Source organism: Hemiscyllium ocellatum, chromosome 48 (assembly GCF_020745735.1).
Source record: "Hemiscyllium ocellatum isolate sHemOce1 chromosome 48, sHemOce1.pat.X.cur, whole genome shotgun sequence".
NCBI classification, from domain to species: Eukaryota; Metazoa; Chordata; class Chondrichthyes; order Orectolobiformes; family Hemiscylliidae; genus Hemiscyllium; species Hemiscyllium ocellatum.
The window spans coordinates 3,835,670-3,859,507 of record NC_083448.1 but is presented as its reverse complement, the minus strand read 5'-3'; positions in this window follow the sequence as shown (position 1 = coordinate 3,859,507).

The window sequence follows — 23,838 nt, the reverse complement described above, 5'->3', positions numbered from 1 at the left end:
GTTCTCCACGGCTCTTCCAGACCGACAGAGTTTCTCCAGCAATTCCACTTTTTGTCATTATCCGATCTGGAGAAATCTGTCCTTTTATGTCAGAACTGCAATTCCAAGAATTTATGTGGTAAACCTTTACCGCAGAACCCGCAGAACAGGAACGTCATTCTGACGATATGGAAACCAAATCATCACACAGTACCCCTGGATTGGTGCCACCAATTGTAGGAATCCATCCATTCTGGAGTTTAGAGTCTTTTCAGAAAGAAAGCCATCGTTTGAAATTCAATCTGGAAATCTGTCGGTTTTGCACAAATGGACTGGGAAAAGAAGGCACGGAATGGATGATGAACAGTGATGAATATGTGCTGAACAGCAGTCATTTGTGATCTAAATATTCCCTGGAAGCCTATAAGGTATACAGACGTTTACTTAAGTAGGAAAACAGGAGAGCAATAATCTGGCATTAGACAGGATTGATTGAGAAGATTGTGGAGAATCCAAATACGTGCCTTAATTATATTAAAGCGAAAAGCACACTGACCTTCATCAGTGGCACTTTAGTACAGAAATGGGAGGTTACTTTTCCTTTATTATGTATACTGGTGAGGCGACACCTATAATATAGTGTTCAGTTTTGGTCACCTTGCCATTAGAAGGATGTTATTTAAATTGAAATAGAGCAGAAGAAATCCAGAAGGATTCTGCCTGTACACATAGTCTGAGCTATCGGGAGAGTTCTTGAAGCAAGGACATTTTCTTCGAGCTGAGGGCACTGTTGGGGAAGCTTACAGAGGCTCATAAGTTCATGAGAGGCCTGGATAGGGTTAATGCTCTCACTCTTTTTACCCACCTTTCTGGAATCGATGCACCAAGAGCATCAGATTAAGATTAAAGAAGAAAGCTTGAAAGAGAACCTGAGGGGAAACTACTTTTCACAGAGGGTAGCACGCATATAGAAAGAGCTGCGAGTGGAAGGGGTTGAGACACAGACATGAAAACATTTAAGAGGCATTTGGACAATGACATGGATATAAAAGAAATAGAAGGATATCGGAAAAGTGCAGAGAAATGGAGTTAGCCTTTCTAGCCACTTTGGTCGGTATGTACCAGTTTGGGCAAAGGGCTTGTTACTGTGATGTAGGTCTCTAAAATAATGAGTCTGTTAACGAAGGCATAGATTTTAAGTGCTGAGAGGCAATGATTTAACTTTCTGAAATGTTCGTTAGGGCACAGTTATTCTGGAATTCTTGTTACAGGAGAGAATTGATAGCACTGGAAAGGGTGAGGGCAGATGTTGGCTTTTCTGGACAGTTTTCAACATTCAGAGATTTTGGACCGGTGAGGTTGCTTTCCTTGATGCAGAGGAAATGGCCCCGAGCCATGATTAAGGCGTTTAAGTGATGAGGCGTGCAAGTAGTGTTTACAGGATAAATATTACCCGTTGAATGAGGGATTAATGACAGGGGGTCCAACAACGGAGAGTAAGAAGTAGGACGTTAACAGCTGATAGGAGGAAAAGGTATTCACCCAAAATGTGGTAGAAATCTGGAACATATTCCCAATTAGGGTGGTGGAACCACCAAAAGCCCAAAAAAGTTGTGTTGTGCTTGAATGTGCAGTCGTGATGAAATGGGGTTATGGACCAAGGATTGAAAATTGGTTTATTATAGTCAGATGCTTAGTTTTGATTAATCAGCCTGGATGAAATGACATCTCTCAGCCGAAATGTAATTCCATACGATTGCGAGAGTTTAAAAAAAAAATTTCAGCATATATTGGGAGCTATCAGATGTTTTACATTTCTAAATAGAGGAATACCAAGATGGAGTTCTTGGAATAATCTTGCTTAGGTAGGTAGACATTGATGTCTGACGTGCTCATATCCCCAATTACGATCACAATTGCAGTACATGAAGATTGAAGAGAAATGACGGACTGAAGGTTCACATTCAAATGAATTTCATTTTCCAGCATTATGTTGTAGGGCAGGTCATGCCCCAATAAGGTAGCATGAACCGTAACTTAACACTTTTTGATACCCGTACAGTGGATATTGCAGAAGTGACGCAGCTAGTCAATTCAATCGACTTAAAAAAACAGAATATATTTAAACACTGCAGTTGAACCTGACAAACGAAAACAGAATTCCGAACAACCATCTCTTTGAAAAATCAACTGATATAATACCATGACTTAACGAAGCCGTTACAATTCTCACAACATCCCACAAACTCATCTCTTGCCAAATGGTAAATTAAAACGCAGGTCTTCCAGGCAGATGAGTTTTCAGAGAGAACAATACGGCCTGAAACATCTGTTGATGCATGAAATCTATTTTTCTTGTCGTACCTTCTCTGCTACCAGCCGTTTTACTGACTGCCTGCTCAAACTCAAACGCCTTGAAAAGCCTGAGCTGGGAAAACAGGCCGCCTGTCATAGTTGAAAATAGCCTCCTCCAGATGTCAGCACCTCTTCCTTTATGAACCCACTTCAAGAAAACTGAAGGTTGACATAACCTTGGTAAAGGTGCAGTATGGTCATGATGACCATCGAACAATCGTACTAAATTATCTCAACGTCACACCTAATGAAATAATAGAGGGAAGTTCTGGCTGATGTTGTCACCATTACTTATTCATAACCTAAGATCATACGAAGTGGAAAGAAATCATTCCGATTAAGCTGTTTTGGGACAAAGCTGGATCCATATTTGAGACACTGGTTTCTCTGTTACGAAAACGATTGAAATGCAAATCATACTTCAACAGAAGTGTGCATAAATTCTATGCAGATTTTTATTTAATGTCCATATATCGGAAACGATTAGGGTTTTTGAAGAAATCTACATCGAGTTACGTTGAGTTGAATTGAAATGACATGAGTTTATTGTCACATGTACCAAGGCACAATGGAGAGATTTGTCTGGCGAGCAATACAGGCAGATTATACAGTTAAGTAGCATAGGTAGTGAATACTAGGTGACTAACAGCACAAAAATATTTGGTGAAGAAATGCAAAAATAAAAAGACAGGTACTGGCGAATGTTACTAGTTTGTGAGTCAATTCAGTATTCTAACAATAGTGGAATAGAAACTGTTACAAACCGGCTGGTGCGTGTGTTCAGGCTTCTGTACCTTCTCTCTGATGGTAAAGCTTGTAGAAAAATATTGCCAGGATGGAATGGATCTTTGAGAATGTTGGCAACCTTTATTTGACAGCGGGCCTGGCAGATAGATTCTATAGGTGGGATATTGGCCTTTGTGATTGTTCTATGATAGTTCCTAAAAATTAACAGCACCTTAAGTGAAGAAATGTATCATCCCTTCAACCCATATTTTCTGTTAGCAATGATGTGGAGGTACTGGCATTAGAATGGGTTGGAGAACGTCAGAGGTCACACAACCTCAGGTTACAACCTAGCAGGTTCAGTTGAAATCACAACCATTCGGAGCACTGTCCCTTCCTCACGGGAAGTCTCCTTCAGTTGACGAAGGAGAGCGTTCTCAAAGTTTCTTGGACTGTCTGCTGGTGTCATGACAAATCAGATACTCTTGCAAGATAACACATGGCTTGGAAAGGGTGGACGCTAGGAAATTGCTTCCGTTAGTCGAGGAGACTAGTACCCGTGGACACAGCCACAAAATTAGAGGGGGTGAATTCAGAACAGAAATGTGGAGACATTACTTCAGCCAGAGAGTGGCGGCCCTGCGGAATTCATTCCCGCAGAGTGCAGTGGAGGCCGGGACGCTAAATGTCTTCAAGGCAGAGATTGATAAATTCTTGAGGTCACAAGGAATTAAGGGCTACGGGGAGAATATGGGTAAGTGGAGTTGAAATGCCCATCAGACATGACTGAATGGCGGAGTGGACTCGATGGGCCGAATGGCCTTACTTCCACTCCTCTGTCTTATGGTCTTATGGTCTTATTGACCATATTGTCTGAACCCTCGAAGTCGGGCTCCGAGTCCTATTTCAAGATTCTCCGATCTATGTAAAGCAAAACTGTCTGCGAATCAAATTTGGAATTTTTTCCAAGAATATTAACAGTTTGAAATACAATTTTTTTTTCATATAGTCCACAGTTTACTGACTGATACTTCTGAATCATTCTTCATTCTCGCCTATCTGCTTGAAATATCGTAGCGATATTGTCCCCATAAGAGGCACTCTGACTTGTTTCCCTTGCGGAGGAGCCCTGTCACATTGGTGCCGTAATGTCTCCTCAGACAGGCAGCGGTGTCAATAGCTGTGACTTCTCCCTGGTTGATTTTTTTTTCAGTAAGATGAAAAAATAATGAATGAACACAACAAGACTCACACAGACTCAACAGATTTCCTTTCACATCGCTATTAATTTGGTTGTTCCTGGAGGTGCCGTTTTGCATTGTGTTGCCAAGGTGTTTCTGGCTATCCATTCTACCTATGCCTCTTATCATCTTGTACATCTCTATCAGGTCACCTCTCATCCTTCTTCGCTTCAATGAGAAAAGGTGCAGCCTCCTCAACCTCTGTTATTAATACATATCCTAAAACCCATGCAGCAGCATCCCGGTAACTCTCCTCTGCACCCTTCTTAAAACTTCCAAAACTGATGACAACATACTAACTGTGGTCGAACCAGTGTTATTTCGAGCTGCAGAATAGCCTCGCTGCTCTTCAACAGGATAAATAATACTTTAACTTGTTAAGGATGGCAACAGAGTAAAATCCTTTTTGAGTTTTATTTCAGTGGTGCTGTCAGAATAAGGTATGTTTTGCTGAAAATGTCGTGGTAGTGAAATCAAATTATATCTGGAACACAGTGCCTTACTCTTGTCATTTGAAAAACATACATATTCGGATCTGTGCTATTCCCATAATACACCTTGGCTTGAGGGTTGGATGGGAATGGGGAGGGGTGGGGGGGAACATTTGACGTCTGGTCTGCTCTCGTCCATAACAATAAAAATGACCAATGAACTTCTGCATTGAGACGAAGTCCTTCAGGAATACTGGCGCGACACGAGCATGATTAGGGAAATGTTAAGTTTTCAAAAAGGTCTCTGCCATTGCAAGTTTATGAAAGGAAGTACAAAATAAAGAGAAACATTGCTTGAACAACAGCTGGTCAATCATTCAAGTCACATCTCGAACTAATTTGAACACTAACCTAAAAAACCCCTTCTGAATCACCTTCAATCTTTCCAGCTGGATGAATGTGCTCTTTGTAATATGAATTCGAAATGCTATTTATTGCTGTTATGCCATAATATAAGAAAAATAAAGTGTTCGCACCACAGAAAAATGAATCTGCAGGATATCCTAAAGAAAAAAAATGTCAAAGACCCTTTGCATTTCTGTGTCATTATAATCAAGTTTGGTGTTCGGACTTTTCAGTCTCTTACGGATTTGAAAACTCACTGCAAGTGTCTAAGGAAACAAAATGAAAACGGAAGGGTGCAATGAAGTTCAAACCGAATGCAAATAATCTACATTCACGCATCCAGGATTATTTGTTATACAAAGTCGTCAGGTTTTGTTGAAGAAAAGAGGGAAAAACAGTGATTGTTGATGGAACTAACGCCGTGGTTCGGTCAGTGCAATTATTTGGTTTTGACTTTGACCGCAAATTGCTGCAAATTTACCAAAGGGGAGATTAAGCGTGGACGAGACTGAATACTCTGTGGCTGAACAACGCAGAGCATGAACAACACTGCACACAGGGGAAACCAGAAAGAAAGATGATGTAAACATAAAAGGTACAGTTAGTAAGTTTGCATTTGAAGGTGTAGTGGACAGCGAAGAGAGTTACCTCAGATTACCACAGGATCTTGACCAGATGGGCCAATGGGCTCAAAAGTGGCAGATTGAGTTTAAATCAGATAAATGCAAGGTGCTGCAGTTTGGGAAAACAAATCTTAGCAGGACTTATACACTTAATGGTAAGGTCCTCGGGAGTGTTACTGAACAAAGAGACCTTGGAGTCCAGGTTTATATCTCCCTTAAAGTGGATTTGCAGTTAGATAGAACAATGAAAAATGCGTTTGGTATGCTTTCCTTTATATGTTAGAGTATTGAGTACAGGTGTTGGGAGGTCATGTTACAGCTGTACAGGACGTTGTTTCGACCACTGCTGGAATATTGTGCGAAGTTCTGGCATCCTTCCTATCGAAAGGATGTTGAAAACTTGTAAGGATGCAGAAAAAAAGATAAACAAGGATGCTGCCAGGCTTGGGGGATTTGAGCTGTAGGTAGAGGTTGAATATGGCTCCTGGAGCGTCGGAGCATGATGGCTGCCCTTATGAAAGTTTATAAAATCATGAGCGTTACCGATAGGATAAATAGAAAAAGGTTTCGCCCTGGTGCCCGGGAGTCGAGAACAAGAGGACGTAGGTTTGGGATGAGTGGGGAAAGATATAAAAGAAAGCTAAAGGACAATGTTTTCACACAGATGTTGGTGCGTGTATGGAATAAGCTGCCAGATGAAGTGGTGGAGTCTAGTGAAATTGCAACATTCAAAAGACATCCGGTTGGGTGCATGAATCGGTTCATTGAAAGCACGTATTACAGCTTTTCAAACATAACACGTTGTCCATGTAAATTCTGAGCGCAAATCCCTGTCTGTTATCAATGTGCTTGGACACTCTCCAGCCCAAATAATCATGCAAAGCTATTTCGGAATTCTTGAATACCTACAATGCTCTGAAGAATTGCGTTTCAGGAGATATATACTGTTCAGAGAGGTTTCACGAGATTGCAAGCATTTATGGAAGTACTATCCTCGGAGAAGAGGATGAACAGTTGGAATCGTTGGGATTCAGCAGAATGGTCGGTAAGAGGGCGAAGCACTCAAGGATGTAGAATGGAGGTAAATGTAGACAGAATGTAATCTTTGCCCTCGTGAATCTATTTCGGACCTGACGGAATGATCTCAGAATAAGGGGGCCCGCACTTTGGACAGAGTAATGAGCAATTGCTTCACTCAGAGGGTATCACAGGGTCCAAGTTAATAACATTTGCAATGGCCCCTAACCTGAGATTAACTCACAGCGTAACAGTATGTCCCAGGGAAACAAGAAAAATCACAGGAGACACAATCTGAATCATGCACTGAATGTCTCCGTGCACCTTCCCCTGATATGAATACTCCACATTACTCCTGTTGAAGGGCTTGTGCCCGAAACGTTGATTCTCCTGCTCTTCGGATGCTGTCTGACCTGCTGTACTTTACCACCGCCTACGTTTCGATTCTGATCACCAGCATCTGCAGTCCATACTTTCTTGTCAGTCCAGCCCAATCCTAATGTAATAACCTGATCATCATGCATCACGAAGTGTAAACATGTCCTAACCAGCTCAATATCCTATTCGCCAAAATCACACTCCACAGATAAATCCCCAGACTTTCATTCATCACCAAAATCGCCAACTCAGTCCACTATTTCTGATTGCTGAAGTGTCGTCATGCTAAAGGAAATTGCCTGCAGTTATATCCCGGGTATTGGTGTATAAGCAACAACATGGTGGGGCTATTATATTCACTCGTGTGTTGTGTGTTTGCTGGTGTGGCAGTTGCCCTGAGAAGGTGATGGGAACAGATTCAGTGTGGTGCAGGGAACCCGCAGTACTCGCACCAAGCAAGTTCCAGGATTTTAACCCAGTGACACTGAAGGAGCAGTGATATAATTCTGTGCAAGAATGGTGAGTGAACAGGAGGGGAACTTGTCGTGGTTGATGTTCTCAAGCCAATGTTATCTTGTCATTATAGAAGGTCGTGGTTATGATTTTGTATGGTCATGTCAAAACAGTTTTTTAAACTGTCTGCAATGCATCATGAGCATGGAATTCAGTGCTGAAACAAACCTGGATGATGACAAGTTTCTTGCGCACTGGTGGAAATGCAGCCGGGACAAGTGGAGAGGTTTCAGTCCAACTTGTGACTTGTCAATGTGGAATAATATTGAGGAATCAGAGGTTGCACAATGTTCTAAGAGTCTGAACTGCTCTTCGGGCTCGTGTACGTGTCTGAGTAAACCACGTCAGCTTCCGCTCAGTGTCAACCCCCACAATGTTCTTTCTGGAGATAGAGAATTCATGGATAACCATGTAAGCATCATGAAAGGCTTGGAACATAGAAGCAAGAATTATATTGAACAATGTCTTATGTTTGTAAAGGTATAATCATACGTGCATTGGATGAACAGGCACATCACAACACTCAAATCAGAACCAGACAGTCATTCAGAGAGATTACAAATCATCACTTTAGTCCAAGGGGGACAACTCTCTCGAAACATTTATGAGACATTTACACTTACACTTATTGACAATACGTGAACACCCAGAGAACAGAGTACTACCATTCTCACAGACCTTGGTGCAAATCTGAAGTATAGGCACTGAGAGCTTGGTGAACGTAACTTCAATAGGGTAGAAATGAGCAAGAAACACAAAAAAAGTGACTGAGTTAGTGCTGGAGAGGTGAGGAGATATGTGACTTACTCGTCAGGTCTGTCATAAATCTTAAGAAGACCTTGCAAATGTCCAAAATCTGTTTTGCCCACTTTGTGTGAAACACTCAATTGGCTGTTTACAACTAATGCTAGTGGGATACACCGGTACTCAATCAAACAGGCCTGTGTTTGTCCTCTGAAATTCATTCATTTGCATTCGATGTTGTCACGGTTTCCAACTCTGTTTAGTTACTTCACATGATCAGTGTAATGCATTGATAAGGGAGTCTTAGTTTTTCCACTTTATTCCCCAAGCTAAACATCTTTCAGAGTCAGAGGAATACTTCAGCTCTCGTCATTTGTTTTTACCAAATTTTCAAGAAGGGAAAAAAAAACACTTTAGAATATCGTGCAAAAGGAATGTCCCCGTGGAGCTACTGATGAGCATAAAATTAAGATCCTGGTAATCGGTCATCACAGAATCAAACTGAAAAGGTTTGCCTACAGAAGCAAGAGACACCATACAGCGCACTGAACATGCACGCTGTGATTCGAACAGTGAGAAAAATATTCTACGTGATCGTAGCTGTCATTGGCTTGCCTGGTGAGTGAAGATAGTCACTGAGGCTGTTCAAATCTGTGCCTGACATAGCTTTTGTGATTGTCCAGTGGGCAACAATGTTACCTGCAAGAACACGTTGGGTCAAATATCCTGGAGATAACGCTGTGGTTTCGTTTTGCTGCTTCCACTATTTCAATCTCTCCCCACTATATTATTGCAAACAGTGTTGGACGGTTCCTGGAGGACCAAAATCGCCGATGAATGTTATCTGAAGGACTATAGTCGATTGTACAGAGATTGAATGGAACGAAACTTGGATTTTATGTTTCTATCGTTAAGAGGCAGAAACGCATTTTAAAAAAAAGTCAAAAAGGAGCATTTCGAAGAAAACTCATGGATTAAAAAAGAAAACAACTGAACATATTCTGGCTGACGCACTGGCTGTCTGAAGAGAAGTGAATGAAAGCAGCAAGTACATTTAGACACAGCGAGGTCAAGAGGCAGAAGAAGTCCGAAACAGCAGAACCCCAGTTTACAGGTGGACTGCACAGTTCGCTTGTTTGGGCGTGTGTCTGCGGGCCGGTCTTGCAGTTGCTTCGAAGAAATACAGGAACTGAATTTTGGATGTGTTTGAGACATGCGATGGATCTCTTTCAGGCACTTGATAAAGGACGCATCACAAATGATCTGCAGGTTTCTTCAAAACTTCAGAGAAAGATGCTGTGGAAAGCAGACACTGCTGCTTGCAGAAATTTGCCAACGTAGAAACCTATTGCAGTCAGATGAAATGAGTAAGAAGCTTGAGCATGGATAGAGTAGTTATCCTTCATTGAGGTTGGAATATTCTGAAGATTATCGTTCAGATTATGTATTGATTCTTTTGTCTGATGTTAGGATTACATTCATTTCGCAATGTTCTTCGGAAACATGGTACAGTTCATGTACTCTCTCTCTCTCTCTCTGTCTCTCTCTCCACTCCCCACACCGTCTCTCTCTCTTTCTCTCGTGGAATGATCTTTTCTGTTATGTTTTTAAAACTATATTGCCAGTACATTTTGAGCAGATCGAGTTACTGAACGCTATGGCAAACAGCTCAAAAGTAAAGGTACTGGGCAACAAAGATAGGTGTCGCACTCTGAACAGACCTTTGGTTATAAATCCGGAAGACTTCTACAAATCAAAATGAAGCCTTGGGTATCGCTGTAAATTTTCAGGCACGAGATATACAAATCTTAGAATTTCGCGTCATGTGCAGACAGGGTGGTTAAAGAGGTGCGGAACAGGCTTGCTTGTTTGACGAAAAGAGCTGAGATCTTATGTTTAAATTACACAACACATTGCTGTGGCATCTTCTGGAGTACTGTGTCCAGTTATGATTGGCTCATGATTGGAAGGACATTGTTAAGGTGGTGAGGGTTTAGAAAAGATTTGCCAGGATGTTGTCGAGAATGAAGTGCTTGGGTTAGAAAGGGAGGCTGGAGAGGTGTAGCCGGTTCAGGCGTAACCTTTCTGTGGGTCATAAAAATTCATTGCCCCTCTCACCTTAATGAAGGTTATAATTAGGGTCAATGGCGGGTGTCTTAACCTGACAGGGAGAGATTTCACGACATTCCGCCGATAATTTTAAGATGTGAGTGGAAACGTTTCAAAAGGACTTGAAATACATTTTTTGTGTACAGAGAACAATTCGTATGTGAAATGAACACCAGGAGGAATACTGGAATACTTCCAAAGTACATTTTGTTAAGTACATGACTTCGAAATGTTTTGAGTAAAAGTGGTCAATTTTGGGCAGATGGCGTTAGTTTATTTTGGTATTATCGTCAGAATGAACTAGTTGGAATGAAGATCCTGTTTCCATGCTGCATGACTTGGTGAATTCATACATACTGCCAGCGGATGATATCACAGAAGCATATCATAGAATGTGGAATGGTGCATCTTACCCCATTGACGATATATTACGGTTAGTAGCTGTGAGTCAGGAACTGCTCTGAGGCTGGGTCCCTGCATAGATTTGAAAATAAAAATCTGTTCCATTCGACTGTATATTCAGTGGCGTATACATCATTATCGATTTATATCAATGAGCTGCACCAAATGCTCTGTCTTGCAGTAAAGTTATATTCAGCACTTCCTGGAGCTGAGATATATATTTCCCAGAATCCAGGCTTGAAAGCTTGAACTTAAATTGGTCTGAATGAATCAGGCAGGTTCAAAACTGCCTGTGCATTTATTCCTCATTCAAACTCTGATTGAACACTTTCCTCTTGTAAACAGCATTCTTCATGCTTATGTCACACATGTATTAATACTGGAGTTGTGACTTTCAGTACTGTGTTGATTTAATATTGATCACATAAATAATTATTTTAACAAGTCTGTGTTGATGAAAACGAACTTTTAGCACTTCGCCTCAGTAATGGAGAATGTTCTTCTGCATTGATCATTTTTACCCCTTCTCCCTCTCTTACAGTCAATTTACTGACGGTCGGGATCCTATTTCGGGGTAACTGTGGTCTCTCGTCCTGCAGCAGGTGCTACCTGCTGGCCATGGCAATGGTAGACCTATTGGTCGTTATCATTGAGATCATACTCGGTCGAATCAATCATGATTTCTTTCCACCATTTTTCCTGGACATCACCCCTGTGTGTACTGTTCATTATGCTCTGCGCCATTTGCTCGTAGAGTGTTCCGTCTGGTTCACAACTGCTTTCACCTTTGATCGATATGTCACCATTTGTTGTGAGAAACTGAAAATCAAATACTGCACTCAAAAAACTGCAACTGTCGTTCTCGCAACAACCAGCAGTCTGTTGTTTCTAAAAAATATCCCTATATACTTCAGATTTGTACCTTATGAGATTATTAACAATGTCCCATGGTACTGTATGAATTCAGATGCATATAATTATGACCCTGTGTGGAGAGGATTTAACAACTTTGAAAAGATTCTCACACCAATATTCCCTTTTGGTTTAATTCTGTTTCTCAACGCTTTGACAGTCAAACACATTTTAGTAGCCAGTCGAGTCCGGAAAGGTCTGAAGGGTCAGATTAAGGGACAAGATTCCAGCGACCCAGAGATGGACAGTAGAAGGAAGAGTATAATTTTACTCTTCGTCATATCTGGCTGCTTCATTTTTCTGTGGATTTGGTATATTTTATATTATTTCGATGTTGATGATCCCTTAGATAGCCATGGTAAATACATATTTCAACAAGTTGCCTACATGCTGCGGAATTTGAATTGCTGCACGAATACCATTGTCTATGTGGCATCTCTATCCAAGTTCAGAGCGAAGCTCAGAAACCCACTGGAAGCTATTTTTGCATGAGTAATTCAACCAGATAAAAAGTAAATCAACTGAGAGCCACACTGAGAGTGGTCGATCACATAAGAAAATTAGCCTTCTGGATTAAATAAACGTCAAAGAGCTGTTATCAACTGACAAGACGAGACAGGCAGTTGGAAAACGAGAATAATATTGGTTTGACTTATCGAATATCGAACAGTACAGGTTCAAAAAAAAAAAGAGAAGACTGTCGGATTACCTGAGACAAATGGATAGGAGGAAATATTCAAGTTATTCATGATAAAAAATACACAAGAAATAGAAATAGCAGGAGTTAATTCAGCCCTTTGAAGAAGATGGAACATTCACAGAAACCTTGGTAGATCACCTGTCACAAGACTGCTTTATTGCGCCATCTCCAATTCAGTTGTTGTTAAACTGTGGAAATTTAACAATCCTAGTGCTGAACTTAAAATACGAGTTATGGAAATAAGCGGGGGAGTCATACATGCCAGAGAAAATTCAGCAAAGTGCAAGATCTGGATTTCAGTTGAACACTGATAAAGCCAATAGATAAAAAAGTCGAGGTGCTTCGTGAAGGACAGGGCAAGATCGATAGCTTCTCATGCATTTGCACTCGTTGTCAGATCTTACGTCTGCCAAGGGAAAGAACGATATTTTCACCAAATTAAATGCTGTGCACTGTGCAAACCATCTTTGTGTCGTTTCGCTTATAATTCTGATGACATTCACTTTGAGAAATAACTTTTGAACTTGAATTCGTTCCAAACCTGCTGGTATGTCAAGGCTATCACTCCCTGTGCGTTCGAGTCAGACTCAGGGTTTTTGCTGGAGAGTATGTATATGGAAAAGCACAGCAGGTCAGGCAGCATCCGAAGAACAGGACAATGGACATTCCGGGCATGAGCCCTTCATCAGGGTTTATGTGGCAGTCTATACAAAACCAACTGCTGAGCTGGGCTTGAGCTAGGTATATATCAAATAGAGACATCGATGATATAATTATAGTTCATTTCCCACCACTTCACGTTGATTCCTGTTAATGAGTGCAGAATATATCACGTGCAGACCATTCGTTATTTGAGCAGAAGTAGAATTGATAGTGATCATTCACACTTGTCGTTTTCATCTTCATGACTTTCATGCGTACATCCCCATGTCAATCACATCAGGGAGCCCTTCATCCATTACGCTATTCCCTCAGCCTCGAATATTGCACGGTCTGGCCTCACACATCCCACACTGCATAAACTGGGCATTAGCAAATGCACAGCTGTCTGATCCCGAAATCAAACACTGCCCAATTATCAAACCGTCCTGACTGCTCGCTGTCCATTCTCAGACGCCTTTTTGACTGTTACGTTGAAATACACAGGCTTACCCGTGTTCACCAATTCTTTCTTAACATGCTTCCACCCAACAAAACTTCTAGAACTCCAAATGTGACAATCGCCTCCTCCACCCAGTTTGCTTATCTTTCTCTGTGTAACATACTTTAATCTGGCAAATACACAGAATCTGTACACATGGTCAAATTCGCATAATTGGAAATTCATACAAGTTTTCAGCTCTTCCATCCGTTGTAACGCTGCACAGCGCTGCAAGAATCCATATTTTTAAAGGCATTCTAAACTGCACCTGTTCCTAAGTTTACACTGTGTTGACACCTATTAAAATCTCGACACATCTCGAGCTGCTGCTCTCATCTGTGTCTCCATAAACACTGCGAGTTTGCGAAGCCCTCACGTTGCAAGTGACGTCCCATAGAACTGAGAATGTTTCCAATCTGTACAACATCCGCCATCCATAACAACACACAATGCAACCTCCCCTGCTTCATTAAGCGCCTCTTCCTCTGTGAACTCGTCCATGTACGCAAGTTCTCCGGATTCCTGTAATCGCTTCCAGCCACAACAGTATTCTTTTTTTATGTAATCTTGTTCAGGAAAGTAGCACTCACGAAGATCACAAGTTTATCTGCAGATACGATCTTCCCAATAACGTTTATAAATACAGGCTGTCGCGATCTATGCACCCTTCACTCTGTGCCAAGCAACTGACATACTTTGGAAAGTCCTCGAGCCATTATTGTCTACTCTAGCATTGTACATATCCTGGCACAAAATAATCGTTCCTTTCTTTGTAAAACTCTGAATTAACTCCAGCCGTTCTGCCATCTGTGACAAATTCTACGTTGTTCAAACGCACCTATACCTGTATTCATCCATTCCAGTTTCCACGACATATGCAAGTCCTTCAGTCCCGACAACGTACTCTTAACAGTGCAGCTTCCACCAGTTGCGATGGCATGACTTACTTCTGACCAAATAATTTATTCAACAATAGGGGCGGAACGATGGCTTAATGATGAACTCGGCTGCCGAACAGAGCCATGGACCCAGGCTTGATTCCCACCTCGGATGACTGTCTGTGTGGAGTTTGGACATTCTCCCCGTGTATATGTGGGTTTGTTCTGGGTGCTCCAATTTCCTCCCACCGTCCAAAGATTTGCAAGTTATAGTGGATTGGCCATGGTAAACTGCCCGTAGTGTTTGGTGCATTAGTTAGGGGAATGAGTCAGGGTATTTACTTTCCGGAGTGTCGGTGTATACTTGTTGCACCAAAGGTCCTGTTCCACAGTGTCGGAATTCTAATCTAATCTAAAAACAATCTAATTACCAAAATGGTGGCAATCGCAGGGACCACCAAGAGCTCTACACATTTCTGATCATTGCTATAATCATTGTTACTGACGTGTAAGCAAAATCAACGTTTAGCATCGCAATAGGCGTGGTTGCTGCTGTTTTGCAGGTCGTTTCGGTGTAATAATCACTGCAGCCCACTCTTCACAGACAGTTTCACTGCATTCACCACTGCAGGTTTCTCTTGCCACATTGAAACACTATGATGTTGATTCCAGCCTCTCCTTGTGGACTATTTTATCGTAATGCTAATTGCAGACAACCCCACGCAGCCATTTCCATTTCTATTTGACTGCAGAGCCATCAAAATCCCTCATCGGTAAATGACAAGGCAGTCTTCCCAGACATTTTCACTGCGTTTACACTCCAGGCCACTCACCTTAGCCTAGTGACTTTAATTGTGATGCTGATTGCTTGCCCTTCTTCCCAAACTGCTTCATTGAAATGCTGGCTTCAGGCGACTCATTCTCGGTTAATTTAGATTCGATTCATTACAGTTTGGAAACAGGCCCCTCGGCCCAACAAGTCCCTCCGAAGAGCAACCCACCCAAACCCATTCCCCTACATTCATCTCTGACTAATGCACCAAACACGACGAGCAACTAAGCAAGGCCAATTCACCTAACCTAATTTAATATGAGGAATACTTCAAATCACTCTTCCAACCCCTTTTCACTTCTTTGCCCACTGCTGCACACTCTCCTCATTCTGCTACACTGTGTTGCTGAAGTCAGTTGTCACTTTGTGAACTAAACCTGTGCATTTCTCATCGCACGGCATTCTTCCCACATTTTTGTGTGAAAGTTAAATGGGCCTTGCTACGGCCACACCTTGAATATTATGCGTAGTTTGGTCTCCCGTCTAAGGAAAGACATTCTTCCAAGAGGGAGGAACGGATGATTGCTGGGAAGGTGAGTGTAACTGTTTAAAATATTTGCCTCTAGCGTCGGGGCCTCCATTTGCCGAGAGGTGAGAGAGAGGAGTGAAGGACTATTGGAGAGGTGAGTTAAAAACATTGTTTTAACAGAGCGGTGAGGAGAGAGGGTGGAGAGAAGAGAGGGCTGCCAGAAAGTTCTTTTTAAGTGTGTGAAATCTAAACCCGGACCACACACCGTATGTACTCCCTCCCACCCACCACCTATATTCTTACGAAGAGGCTGTAGACTCGGTAAGTTTACAGGTTTGCTAATTTTTTTCTTCTCTTCCTTTGTTTTGTCCTGTGCAGACTTTCAGAGTAGTGGGATATGGATGTTAGGGCAGTTGTGCACTCCTCCTACAGATTATAGCGGGTGAGAGACACTCCGCATGTCTCTGCCGATTACATTTGCGTGAAGTGCACCCAACTCCAGCTCCTCGAAACACGACTTCGTGTAGTGGAGCTGGAGCTGGATAAACTGTGGATCATCCAGGTGGCTGAGCGAGAAATTGAGAGAATGTACAGGGAGGTAGTCACTCCTCAGACAGGGGATAACGATAGTTGAGTTACAGTCAGGAGGAGGAAAGGGAGCTGACAGTCAGAACAGGGATCCCTTGTGGTCGTTCCCCTCAACAATAAGTATAACGTTTTGCATACTGCCAGTGGGGTTGGCCTATCTGGGAAAGTCATAGTTACCAGGTCGCTGGCACTGTGACTCAGAAGGGAAGAGGGGGAGAACAGAAAAGCGCTGGTGGTAGGGAACTCAATAGTTAGACGGTTTGACAGGAGATATTGTGGTCAGGAATGGCACTGCTGGAAGGTATGCTCCCTTCCGTATCAGGGTCCGGGTTGTCATCAATCGCGTTTACAGGATTCTGAAGGAAGTGCTTGAGCAGTCAGAAACCGTGGTGCATATTGACACCAAAGATATAGCTAGGAAAGGGATTGTGGATCGGAAAAGTGACTACAGAGAGCTACATTAGATACTGAAGAGCAGAAAGAGCAGAACAGTGATCTCGGGTTTGGAACAGGTACCACTAAATAGTGAGGTAAAGAACAGTCAGCGAATACAGCTTAACAAGTGGCTGCGAGGCTGGTGCAGGAGGGAGAACGTCACATACCTGGTACATTGGGACACCTTCTGGCAAGGTGGGACCTGTACATGAAGGATGGGTTGCACCTGAACTGGAGGGACAAAAATGACTTGGGTGGGATGTTTAGTCATGTGGTTCAAATGTGTTTAACTGAGTTTGACAGAAGGGTGGGAGTCAGAGCCACATATCTGAGAGGGGGCAGTTGCCGATGGAGCAGTGACAGGAGATAGTAAAACTATCGGGAAGGATTCTCACGCGATTTAGCAAAGGAATCGGTTAAAATGTGTCTGCTTTAATGCAAGGAGTGTCAGAAGTAAGAGTGATGAACCTACGGCATGGATCAGTACTTGGGGCTATGATGTTGTGACCATAACGGAGACATGGGTTTCACAGAGGCAGGACGGGTTGTTTGATGCTCCAGGGTTTAGAAAACTTAAAAAGAACAGGGAGGGTGGAAAAAGAGGAGGGGTCAAAGTTTGTGCGATGATTTGTAGCTCGGATGCTCGTTGTGGTTTTGTTCGCCGAGTTGGGAATTTGTTTTGCAGACGTTTTGTCCCGTGTCTTGGTGACATCCTCAGTGGTTGGGAGCCTCCTGTGAAGCGCTTCTGTGATCTTTTCTCCGGAATTTGTAGGGACCACTATAAATGCCGGAGAAAAGATCACAGAAGCGCTTCATAGGAGGCTCTCAAGCACTGGGGATGTCACCTAGATATGGGACGAAACGACTGCAACACAAATTCCCAGCTCGGCGAACAGAACCAAAACAACGGAAGATGGGGTGTAGCATTGTTTATCAGAGAGAGCCTCATAGCTAGAGAAAGGAAGGTTGTTGAGGAAGGTTTGTGTACCAAGTCAGTGTGGTGAAAGTTAGGAACAGCAAGGAAACAGCCACCACATTCAGCGTTTTCTACAGACCCACGAATAACAGTACAGAGATAGAAGAACCCATGTGCGGGCGGATTTTGGAAATGTACTGATGTAGCAGGATTGTTGTTATGGGTGATTTCAACTTTCCCAGTATCAACTGACACATCCTTAGTGCACATGGTTTGGATGAAACGGTTTTTGTCAGGAGTGTTTCCTTACTTAGTATGCAGACAGACCAACGAGTGAAGAGGCCATTTTGGTGCTCTACAATGAGCGAGGACTGGTGTCAGATTTCGCAGTGGGAGAACACTTTGGTGACAGTGACTACAACTGTCCCACATTTACCATTAGCCATGGAGAGGGAAAGGAACAGTTACCGAGGGAAAATATTTAATTGGGGAAAAGGAAATTATGACGCTATCAGGAGTTCAGAAACACAGCCTGGGAGCAATTGTTCCACAAAAAGGCCATAGCTGACATGTGGAGACTGTTTAAGGATCAGTTGTTGTGAGTGATGCACAAATTTGTTCCTCTGAGACGGGCAAGAAGGGGTATGAATAAGGAACATTCAATGACGATAACGGAAGAGCTTTTCGTCAAAAGGGAGATGGCAGCTTATGTAAGATGGAGGAAGCAAGGATCTAGGACAGCTTTAGACGATTACAGGCTTGCTGGAAAGGAGCTCAGACAATCACTGAGGAGATGCAGGAGAGGGCACGAAAAGGCTTGGCAAGAAGGGTTAAGCAGAACCCAAAGGCATTTTACTCAGACTTGCGGGATAAGAGAATGATCAGGGAGAAAGAGCCGATCAGGGATAGCGTATGACACTTGTGCGTGGAGTCTGAGCAGATCAGGATGGAAGGGACTTTGTTGTGAAAGAGAATTTTGAGGAGCTGGGATACCTACTTGACCAGATCAAGATTGATGAAGGTGATGTGCTGGAATGTTTGGTAAACATATAGATTGATCAGGCCCCAGAGCTAGAACAGAGTTATCCGAGGCTGTGATGCAAAGTGAGAAAGGAGTTTGCTAAGCCACAGGCGAAGATCTTTGCCTCCTCGCTCACCACGGCAGTCGTACCAGATGATTGGATGTAGGCGAATATTGTTCCACTTTTGACCAAGAGTAATCGGGTAATCCAAGGCAATTACAGACCAGTCAGTCTTATATCTGTGGTCAGCAAAGTTTTGAATATAATTATGAGGGATGGGATTTATGATTACTTGGAAAAGCATAGCGTGATTAACGTCAGTCAGCATGGCTTTGTGAGGGGCTGGTCGTGCAGCACACATCTTATTGAGTTCTTTGAGGAGGTGACAAGACACGTCGATGAAAGTCGAGCAGTAGGCGTGGCTTATGTGGACTTCAGCAAGACATTTGATAAGTTTCCCATGGTCGGCTCCCTCATAAAGTCAGGAGGTATGGGATACAGGGAGAGTTGGCTTCCTTTATTCAGGATTGCTTGGCTGGCAGAAGGCAGAGTGTGGTTGTAGATGAAAAGTATTCTGCCAGGAGGTCAGTGTTGAGTGGCTCTGTTCTTGGGCCTCCGCCCTTTGTAGTTTTCATAAATGATTTGGATGAGGAGGTTGCGGGGTGGGTTAGTAAATTTGCAGATGAGACAATGGTTTGAGATACCATTGACAGTACTGAGGGCTACTTCAGGCTGCAGTGCGGCACAGACAGGATGTAGAGCTGGGCTGAGCATTGGAAAATGGGAATTCAACCTGGATAAATGCGAAGTGATGCATTTTGGAAGGTCGAACTCGAATGCTGGATATAGGAGTAAAGACAGGATTCTTGGCAGAGTGTGGAAACAGAGGGATCTTGGTGATCAAGTACATAGCTCCCTCAAAGTTGCCATCCAAATGAATAAGGTTGTTAAGAAACCATATGGTATTTTGGCTTTCTTTCATAGGGGATCGAGTTGAAGAGCCGTGAGGATTTGCTACAGCTCTATAAGTCCCGAGTGAGACAACACTTGGAATATTGCATCCCCTTGTGGTCACCTTTCTATAGAAAAGATACAGAGGCTTTTGAGAGGGTGCAAAGAAGGTTTATCCGGATCCTGGCTGGACTGAAGGGCTTTCCTTATGAAGAGAGGTTGAATGAGCTCGGAATTTTCTCTCGGGAGAAAAGGAGGAAGAGAGGTGACCTGATCAAGGCATACAAGATAATGAGAGTAATGCATCGAGTCAATAGCCAGACTCTATTCCCCAGGGAAGGATTGACTGGCACGAGGAGTCATGGTTTTGAGATATTAGGGGAAAGGTATAGAGTGGACATCAGAGGAAGATTCTTTATGCAGTGAGTTGTGAATGCATGGAATGCATTCCTACGGGTAGTGGTGGAAGCAGAGTCATTGGGGACATTTAAGTGACTGCTGGACACGCACATGGATCACAGTGAATTGACGGGTGCATAGGTTAGGTTATTTTATTTTCCAATAGGATTTATCCACGGCAAAACATCGTGGGCCAAAAGATCTGTTCTGTGCTGTATGCTTTTATGTTCTACGTTCGCTTGTTATTGTGAGAGTCCAGCAAAATTTCCTCTATGATGCGGACTGCAGATTACATTTCAGAGACTGCTTACCTCGATTCTGACTGCAATCCGCTTCCTACACCTGGTTTCACTGCGATGCTAACTTCAGGCCAATGTTGTCAAACAGCTTTACTGACATGATCACATCACACCACTCTTCCTGGATTATTTCGCACTGGTGCCGACTTCAGGTAACTATAGACCTTTTTTTGTGAGCATTATCACTGCGGCACTGACTGAAGGCCAGTATTTCTAGTATGCTTCCCTGTGTTTTCCATTCACTTCCAAAACTGTTGCTTTGCGTCGTTCGCTTCAGCCCATGCCCCCTTATACTGAACTGCAGATTGCAGGCTACTCATTCCATACTGTTTCCCTGTCATGATGGACTTATGCCCGAAGCATTGATTCTCCTGCTCCTCGCATGCTACAGGATGTGCAATGCTTTTCTATTACCAGACTATTACCTCCAACAACTGCAGTCCTCCCTTTCTCCCTGCTTCCAAGTGATGCTGACTTCAGGTCACAGTTACCAGTGTGGTTTCCTGAGACGGTCACAGCATTTCACCCTTCCCAGATTCCTTTGCTGCGATGCTGGCTCGAGGCCATTCTTGTTATTGTGAAATTGCAGTGAAAATATACAACGCTGTTTCCTGGAATCGCAGGACCGACATCTGAGGAAACATTGGATCGTTTGAGATGAAAACATGTGAGGACTGGAGAAGATAGATGCGGGAAAAATGTTCCCAAGTTTGGACAAATCCAGAACTAGGACTCACTGCCGAGGGGAATACGAGGAAACCATTGAGGACAAAGATGAGGAAGATAGTTTTCATTCTGAGTTCTGAGCCTGTGGGATTTTCTCCAGCACGAAGCTACAACAGCCAGTTCATTCGATAAATTCAAAGACTGCTCAATGAGGTCCTTGTAGCTCAAGAGATCAAGTGGCATAGAGAGAAAGTGGGATTAGCATGTTGAAAGTGCATTATCAGCCACGATCATAATGAGTGGTGGTGCAGGCTTGAAGTGCGAATGTCATTTTACAGCTCCTATTTTCTGCGCTTTGACGTTTCTGTCCCTGGCAGATAAGAAAATGGTGATAGTTGTTCGAGGTCAGTGATCTCTCTTCCAGGGCATCTATGCAGGGCGTCCTCAAGGTAGCACCCTCGGCGCAACAGTCTTAAGTTGCTCATTTAATTACCTTCTTTACATCATATTTTCAGAAGTGCGAACGCTCAAAGATGACTTCAAAGTGTTCAACAACTTTAGTGATTCTTGAGGCACTGAAGCAGACCATTTTCAAATACAGCATGATCTGAATGACGTTGCGCTTGGGCTGACAAATGGCATGTAACAGTTGTGACACACAAATACCAAGCTATGATCATCACCGATAATACTGATCTAACTGCCACCCTTTGAAATTCAATGGTTTGAACTTCATTGAATCTCGCACGATTTAACACCTGAGAGTTACCATTGACCACAAAGGCAACGGGTCAAACCATATGAACAGAATGTCTGCATGTGCCAGTGTGGTGATAGGAATTATGTGGCGACTAAGTCGACTCTTGAATTCCCAAAGCCTGCCCAGCATCTGCACGGCCCAAGTCAGGACTGACATGGAACACACCTCACTTGCTGAATGGGTGCAGCGAAATGCCAAAGAAGTTTGACACCATTCAGGAGAACATAGCTTGCTTGACTGACAGGATATCCAAGTGCATTCACTCCCTCCACAACTAACGCTCAGTAGCAGCAGTGTATTCAATCCTCTAGATACAAAGCAAAATATCACCAAAGATCCTCAGAGCGCAGCTTCTAAATCCACGAACATTCCCATCGATGACGAGACGACAGCAGATACATGGGAACACGAACACCTGTAAGTTCCTCTCCAAAATTCCCAGCATCCAGACTCAGATGTGCACCTCACTTACTTCACATTTGTTTGTCAAAATCCTGAATTTCCTTCCCTAATGACACTATGACTTGTCTCACATCCTGTGGACGACTGCAGTTCAAGGAGGCAGGAACCACAAATTCCTCAGCTCAATCAAGTGCAGGCAATCTATGCTGACCAGTAAGTGATGGACAGATAACAAAAATAAAAAAAAGAACAATCACTCTGCATTTATTCCTACTCGTTCTTCCTCATTTCTCTATTCATTCTATCCAGCCCACAACTGAAACCTCCCACATCTGCAGACCTCACTGTCTCCATGGCAGAAACCAACATCATCTGTCCTCTCAGCCTTCTTATCTCGAAGGAGAAACGCCCCAACGTCTTGAATCTACTCTCTTATATGCCATTTCTTATTTGTATATCCATTTCTGTAGCCTGTTTGCAGTCTCTGCAATCTACTCACAATTTTGGTAAAATGTACACAACATGCCAAATGAGCTTTCAGGGGTGTAATGAGCAAGTACATCATCATCTCCTAGCTCTTGTCTTTCACGTCCTACCAATTAAGTCACGAACACCGCATGTTCGCTTGTTATTGTGAGATAACTGATCTCTTGACCTGTTCTGCCACCATCACTAATCCATGTGCATATGCAAACATGTCCGTCCCTCCTGTTTCCGCTTTTGATTTGGACTCCAGAATTTATATTGCCGTTCAAAGCTCTGACGACCAAAATACATCACGTTACGCCTGTGAGTACTTAAATTCTTCTAGCAACTCTCTGCCCACACCAATATCATCTCAAAGTAATTGTCGTGTTCCAAATTGACCTCCTCACAGTTTATCGTGTTTCCAAAATTTGTGTCATCTGTAAACTTGGAAACTGTCGAATGCATATAAAAATCCAGGTCAATAATGATACCACGAAGATCAATGGCTACAATATCGATCACCGGAAATATCTACTCGAAACATTTCTCCAAACCGAGTAAAAAACATTGAACATTGACATATAGAAAGTTAAAGATATAAGCTGCAGTACATCATTGGAAAATTATCCATCATTCAATATGATAATGGTGGGTTATTTACATCAGTCCCTGGTCCCACTTTCGCCCCCATAACATTTCAACGGTCCAGCTGGAAGAACTGTATCTAAGTCTTTTTTGGAAAATCTTCCAAGTTTCGTCACCAGAGGATTCCACAAACTCACCAGTCTCTGGCCGCAGACATTTCCCTTCATCTCAGTCCGAAATGTCCTGTCGCATAGCATTGGAATGTGCCTCTTAGTTCTACATGATTATTCTCAGTACACGACAAATTTGCATCAATGAAGCTACTGTCTTTTCTATTTCATGACGAATAACGTTGCAGTGGCAAAGGAAACTGTGACTCTCATCTCTGCCTCTTGTGTGAGAGATGTGATACTACGCAGAGGTCTAGGAATGTTCTGCACATGTTGTACACTTGTGTAGCCTGGTTGACAACGTCAGAGAAGAGTTTTTTCG